The following is a 6,083-nucleotide window of genomic DNA, read 5'->3' on the forward strand; positions in this document are numbered from 1 at the left end:
TTGGGACATTGTTTTACATCTCTTGAAAAGTGCCACGGGATCTAGATTATCTATCCCATTATTAAATTTTTCTAAGGAAGAGAGGATGTGATGCCCCATAATAAATAAAGGTTGGGAATAAAATTATAGGAATTTGAAAGAAGTTGGAGGCCAAATAACAAGTTGCGGAACACGACTTACTTGCGTGAGCTACCAATTGGAGGTCTTACAGATTTAAGCTAATTTAGTACATGCCGTTCTTATATAGCAATGATTATATAGGTTCTTAAAGTGAGACGAGATTATGAACTCACGAAAGAGGCGGAAGGATGTGTAGCACCTACTCAAAAACAAGTAGGTGATGAACTTACATGGACTAAGTAGGTGATACACCTACTTGGACCAAGTAGGTGGCACACCTACCTGGGATGGATCCTACCTGCCACGTGGTAGTATATAAGCTGTTGCATGGCGTGAGGTGGCACCCTAGGGGGCTGCCACATGTCACCCGTAGGGGGATGCCACATGTCACCTCTTAAGGAGGTGTATATGTGTATGTTATTCTGAAGTAAATCTTATTTTCAGCAATATTTCTTAGCCAAATTTAGAGCTAAAACGTGAGAGAAAGTAAAGAGTAGCTACGGGTTGCCCCAATTCAAGGTAAGGCTCCGAATTTTGCTCTGTGAATTAATTATTTAAGGTATACCACGGCTACATGACGGTGATTAATAGAGTAAAATTACTATTTGGGTCAGCAAAGAAGGGACGCGAATAGCCCATCAATTTTTAGCATGTTAAGAGAACTTCTGAGGCAAGTTTTAACGAGTTTTAGCAAGGTATGGCTTGGCTCTATTCTCCCACATTTTGGTAACGGTTTGGACATGTTATGAAGGTATAAATACGGATTGGAAACATGAAAATATACATGGTATGACTAAAGAACGTTGTAGGTTATGTAGGGGCTGGTTTGATGCGATTTTAACGGGTTAAAGTTTGGCTAGAGTTGTTGTTATTGTGGTGTTGTGTTGAGCATTGTTTTTTTAGTGTTGAAGGGATGGAACATGACTAAACATGACTGTATATTCTGCTGGTTTCAGCTACATGACACCCCGGTTCATTTGGTTAAAGGTTTTACGAAATAGAGATTAAAAACCCTATTTTGGTATCATAGTTTTAAGCAATTGTTTGGAGTTTGTGTTGGGTAATGTTGAAGTGGTTTACTTATATATACGCTGCTGATTGTAGTTGTTATTTGGCTGCTATGGTTTGGGGGTTAAATTGAAAGTTCGGATAGGGCAAGCTATAGAGGAGATGCTACCCGATTTCCGTTAACTCCTTAACTAACTAATAGACTAGTCGAGACTAGTCGAGAAAGGAGAATACGAAATTGATTCCTATGGGTGCTTGGTTTTGGATTTAGTAGATGGAAGGTCGAAGGTTACTAACATTAGTATTACTTTCATGATAAATAGGTCAAAGGAGTACTGAAGCGACCTTGAATGCGATTAATCCATAACGAGTATGTAAGGCTATCCCTTCTTCTCTTTTGGCATGTCTTAGATGTAGGTATTATGTATATGAAATTGGGAGTAATTCCATTATTAAAACTCTGAGTGTGAGTTAAGACACTTGTTCACTTCCTAGTGATTAGAACTCCTGTAACAAGTTAAGTCATGTAGCATCCCCTTTTAGGAGAATACCACTTACGAAACAAAAACTAATTATTTCTATTATTTTACCCTAAAAAAAACTTATTGAAATAAGATATATGAGTTTTATTTAAAAAAATGATTTCCAATTCAACAATACTGTAGGTCCATAAAATACACAAAACTTCAAATAAGTAATTATCATAAAAATATTATCTTCCTTCGTGCATAATGACAAGTCAAAATATGACCTAGTATATTGCATTACTTGAGTTAAAAGCACACTCTAAAATAACAAAATTAGTCACTTGGTTTAAGTTACAAGCCTTTAAAATTTCATAAATAAGTGCCACACATGTATCATGTACAAGTCCCCAAAATAATATACAAAAACTAGATGTATATGCATATGTGATCTTCAAAAGAGCTCCCAAAAAGTCTACTCCACATGGCCATCTTCATATCCCGCCTCGCATATCACCTACGATAGGAAACAACTATCGCTAAGCATAAAGCTTAGTGGTGTATAACCTTTGGACTTAGAGCCATTAAAAATTCTAAATTTCCCTTTTCATCATAAGCGGTTCAATAAGGTAGCATTAAGTCCAAGTGAACAAGTATATCAAGTATCAAATACAAATCTTAGAGAGTTTCAAAATACCAATACTAATATTCAAAGGCTTAAGTACCAAGAATGCTTATAATTCAATTCAAAAGAGTAGTCAAATAATCAATTTCACCCCATATGTACGTCATGCCTTCACACTAAGCACAATCAATATCAAGACGGACCGAAGCCCCCAAATCAAGAAGTGTCCATATCAAGAAGGGTCGTCACCCAATATCAAGAAGATCAAAGACCATGTTGAAAGTGGCTTTTCACTCGTACTCAAAAATGGACGAAAATCCATCGTCAAGATGAAATATAAATCCAAAGTCAAGATGGGCAAGATCTGAATCGAGAGGCATGCCAATATCGATGACAAGTCACCGTAACAAGAAGGACAATTTCCCAACAAGAATGCAAAATGATCTAGCAATTCATTCAAGTGGGCGATTCAACGAAAGTTTTGCAATACTTGAGATAATAGTCATACCAAAATATAAAACAAGGAGTAAGGAAACAACCCAATAAAATACTTTAAATTTCTGAAAAATAAAATATTTCAAGTTCAAGTTTATACACGAACCTTGGCGTTTTAGCATACAACAAGTTCTACCACCACTCGCGGAGTTCAATTTCTCTATGTCATAGATCAACCAAAATCCACTTCGTCAAACAATTCCTCTTAGCTTGTATAAGAGAATATACACCTTAAATACACAATCAAACATCTACTTAAGTTTAAAAGCTCCAACATATCGAAACTAAACATAAAATCACTGAAAATCAACCCAAAATATCAAAACAGAAATTCTGGGCAGCACTACTGTCTTGTATTGCTGCTCAGTTTCGAAGGGGTAAATGGGATAATTAGGCTTTGTGTCCTCAAAGAAAGTTATAGCTATATGTCTTAGGGTCATATACAACTTTGAATCACCCCTACAGCAATTATGTACAACAAGATATGCTCAAAATACCCACAGCAGTCCATGTAGGACTTTTAGACCAAAATCTGGGCAGCACCTCCCCTGTACTTCATCACCCTTTTTCGAGTCAATAAAAGCAAAACTGGATTTTGGATCCTAAATAAAAGTTATATCCCTATGAAATAGCTTTCCAAAACATCTTGAATCACTCAAAACTAAGTTTTACACAAGGAGTTATACTACAATTACTAACAGCAGTCCCAACCAAAAACGGGTTTGCAACCAAAGTTTATTCCCCCAATTTCGACAACAACAACTTATCAAGAACATCAACAACAATATAAACAATCATTCTACTTCATAACTTAACTAATTCCACCCATTTAATCCAACCAAAACATCCCCTAATCCATAAATTCCAACAAAGCAACAAACAAGTTTATAACACTATTTTCTCCGTTCTAATCCGTTAAATCTCTAAACAAGTTTGATAATAAGGAAAAACAACAACTAAATCTTACCTTGAAGTATAAGTCAACCACCTTAATACACTCCTTCTTCTCTGATTTTTAGCTCAAAATGAAGACAACGCAACGTGCAACGTTTTTCTCTTCATGAGCTTTTGAAATCGGAACTCGAATTTGGGTCAAAAATGGATTTTAATTCACTCTCTCTCTATCTCTCTATATTTCTATGGTGTTCTGGAAATATTTTGGATGGAAGGAAAGAGATAAGGCTGAACTTATCTCTTACATGGAAATAAATATGGGCTGACCCGATTTGGAATCGGGTTGGGCCAAATTTTCTTCCTATCTTGACCCTTCTGCCTTGCAATGTCCATAACCTTTTATTCCGATGTCGTATATAAGCCCATGACCTATGGTTGGAAAGGTATTTCAATTATCTACAACTTTCATTTTATGGGTTTTCCCAAATTTTCAAATTTTGATAGGGTTATGCCCTCCTAAAGTCAGATCATCCAAAATATAACTTAAAAAAAATAAATAAATAATTCTTAAAAATAAATTGGGGTGTTACAACTCTACCCCCCTTAAGAAATTTCGTCCCGAAATTTACCTGATAGTCTCCTCAAAACAACTGTGGATGTTGGAGTCGCATATCCTCTTCTCTCTCCCAGGTAGCTTCCTTGCCAGAATGATTTCTCCAAAGGACCTTTACTAAAGGGATTTTCTTATTTCTAAGCTTTTTTGTATCATGCTCCAAGATTTTGATAGGTTCCTCTTCGTATGTCAAGTCAGGATTGACCTCAATGGATTCAACAGGAAGAACATGAGATGGATCTGAGCGATATCTTCTAAGCATAGAAACATGGAAGACATTGTGGATCCTATCTAACTCCGGTGGAAGTGCTAGTTTATATGCAACTGGACCAACTCTCTCAAGTACTTCATATGGTCCAACAAATCGAGGACTAAGTTTCCCTTTTTGGCCAAATCTCATAATTCTCTTCCATGGAGAAACCTTTAAAAATACCTTGTCTCCTGCTTGATATTCAATTTCACGCCTCTTAAGATCAGCATAAGACTTTTGTCTATCTGAAGCAATTTTTAGACGATCCTTGATTATTTTTACCTTATCCTCAGTTTGTTGCACAATCTCAGGACCAACCAGTTTTCGTTCACCAACTTCACTCCAGCAAAGAGGAGTTCTACACTTTCTCCCATATAAGGCTTCATAGGGTGGCATGCCAATGCTTGATTGGTAGCTATTGTTATAAGCAAATTCTACCAAGGCTAGGTGTCTGTCCCAACTACCTTCAAATTCCATAATGCAAGCTCGAAGCATATCTTCTAAGATTTGAATCACCCTCTCGGATTGGCCATCTGTCTGAGGATGGAAAGATGTACTAAAGTTCAACCTAGTGCCCAAAGCTTCTTGCAAGCTAGTCCAGAATCTAGATGTAAACCTCGGGTCTCGGTCAGATACAATAGAAACAGGAACTCCATGTAGCCTCACAATTTCATTAACGTACAATTCTGCTAAACGTTCAAGTGGGTAGTCCATTCTGATGGCCAAGAAATGAGCACTTTTAGTGAGCCTATCAACTATAACCCAAATTGCATCATGATTTCTTTGGGTACGTGGAAGCCCAGAAACAAAGTCCATGGTTATTCTTTCCCATTTCCACTCAGGTATTGATAGGGGTTGTAATAATCCTGCTGGGACTTGATGCTCGGCCTTTATCTTTTGACAAGTTAAGCATTTGGAAATATATTCCGCAATGTCCTTCTTCATACCATTCCACCAGTAGTGTTCTTTGATGGTTTGGTACATTTTAGTACCTCCAGGATGCATTGCATATGGTGACGTATGTGCTTCATTCAAAATCTCTTTCCTCAAGTTGTCATCCTTCGGAACACATAACCTATTATGATAAAATAGAGCACCATTCTCCCCTAAAGTAAAATCAAGCTTTCCTCCAGTTTGAACTTCTTTGATCAATTTTACAAGCTTCTCATCTAACTGTTGTGCTTCTTTCACCTGTTCAAGTAGAATTGGCTTGACTTGCAATCTAGCAACAATAGAGCCATCAGAATTAAATGCAAGACAAGCATTCATGGCTCGTAAGTCAAGAAATGAAGTCAGAGGATTAATAGATAAACTAGCAAAGGCTTTACGACTTAGAGCATCTGCAACTACATTGGCTTTACCAGGATGATAGTCAATGGTACAGTCGTAATCTTTAATGAGTTCAAGCCATCTACGTTGCCTCAAATTCAACTCTTTCTGTGTACCCAAGTACTTCAAACTCTTGTGATCAGTAAATATGTGACACTTTTCGCCATATAAGTAATGCCTCCAAATTTTCAAGGCAAACACTATGGCAGCGAGCTCAAGGTCATGAGTAGGATAGTTCAATTAATGTGGTTTCAATTTTCGGGAAGCATATGCAACCACTTTCCC

The 6,083-nt window shown here is 37.0% G+C and overlaps 1 long non-coding RNA gene across 1 annotated transcript; it reads right to left on the reverse strand.

The window, feature by feature from the left end:
- Positions 1 to 1,840: 1,840 nt before the first annotated feature.
- Positions 1,841 to 3,868, reverse strand: LOC129887448 (uncharacterized). Its single transcript, XR_008766392.1, has 3 exons — positions 3,680 to 3,868; positions 2,819 to 2,942; positions 1,841 to 2,109 (listed from the first exon to the last, which is right to left on the reverse strand). It is a non-coding gene; the product is annotated as an uncharacterized LOC129887448 (long non-coding RNA).
- Positions 3,869 to 6,083: the final 2,215 nt, after the last annotated feature.

Source organism: Solanum dulcamara, chromosome 4, assembly GCF_947179165.1.
Source record: "Solanum dulcamara chromosome 4, daSolDulc1.2, whole genome shotgun sequence".
NCBI lineage: Eukaryota > Viridiplantae > Streptophyta > Magnoliopsida > Solanales > Solanaceae > Solanum > Solanum dulcamara.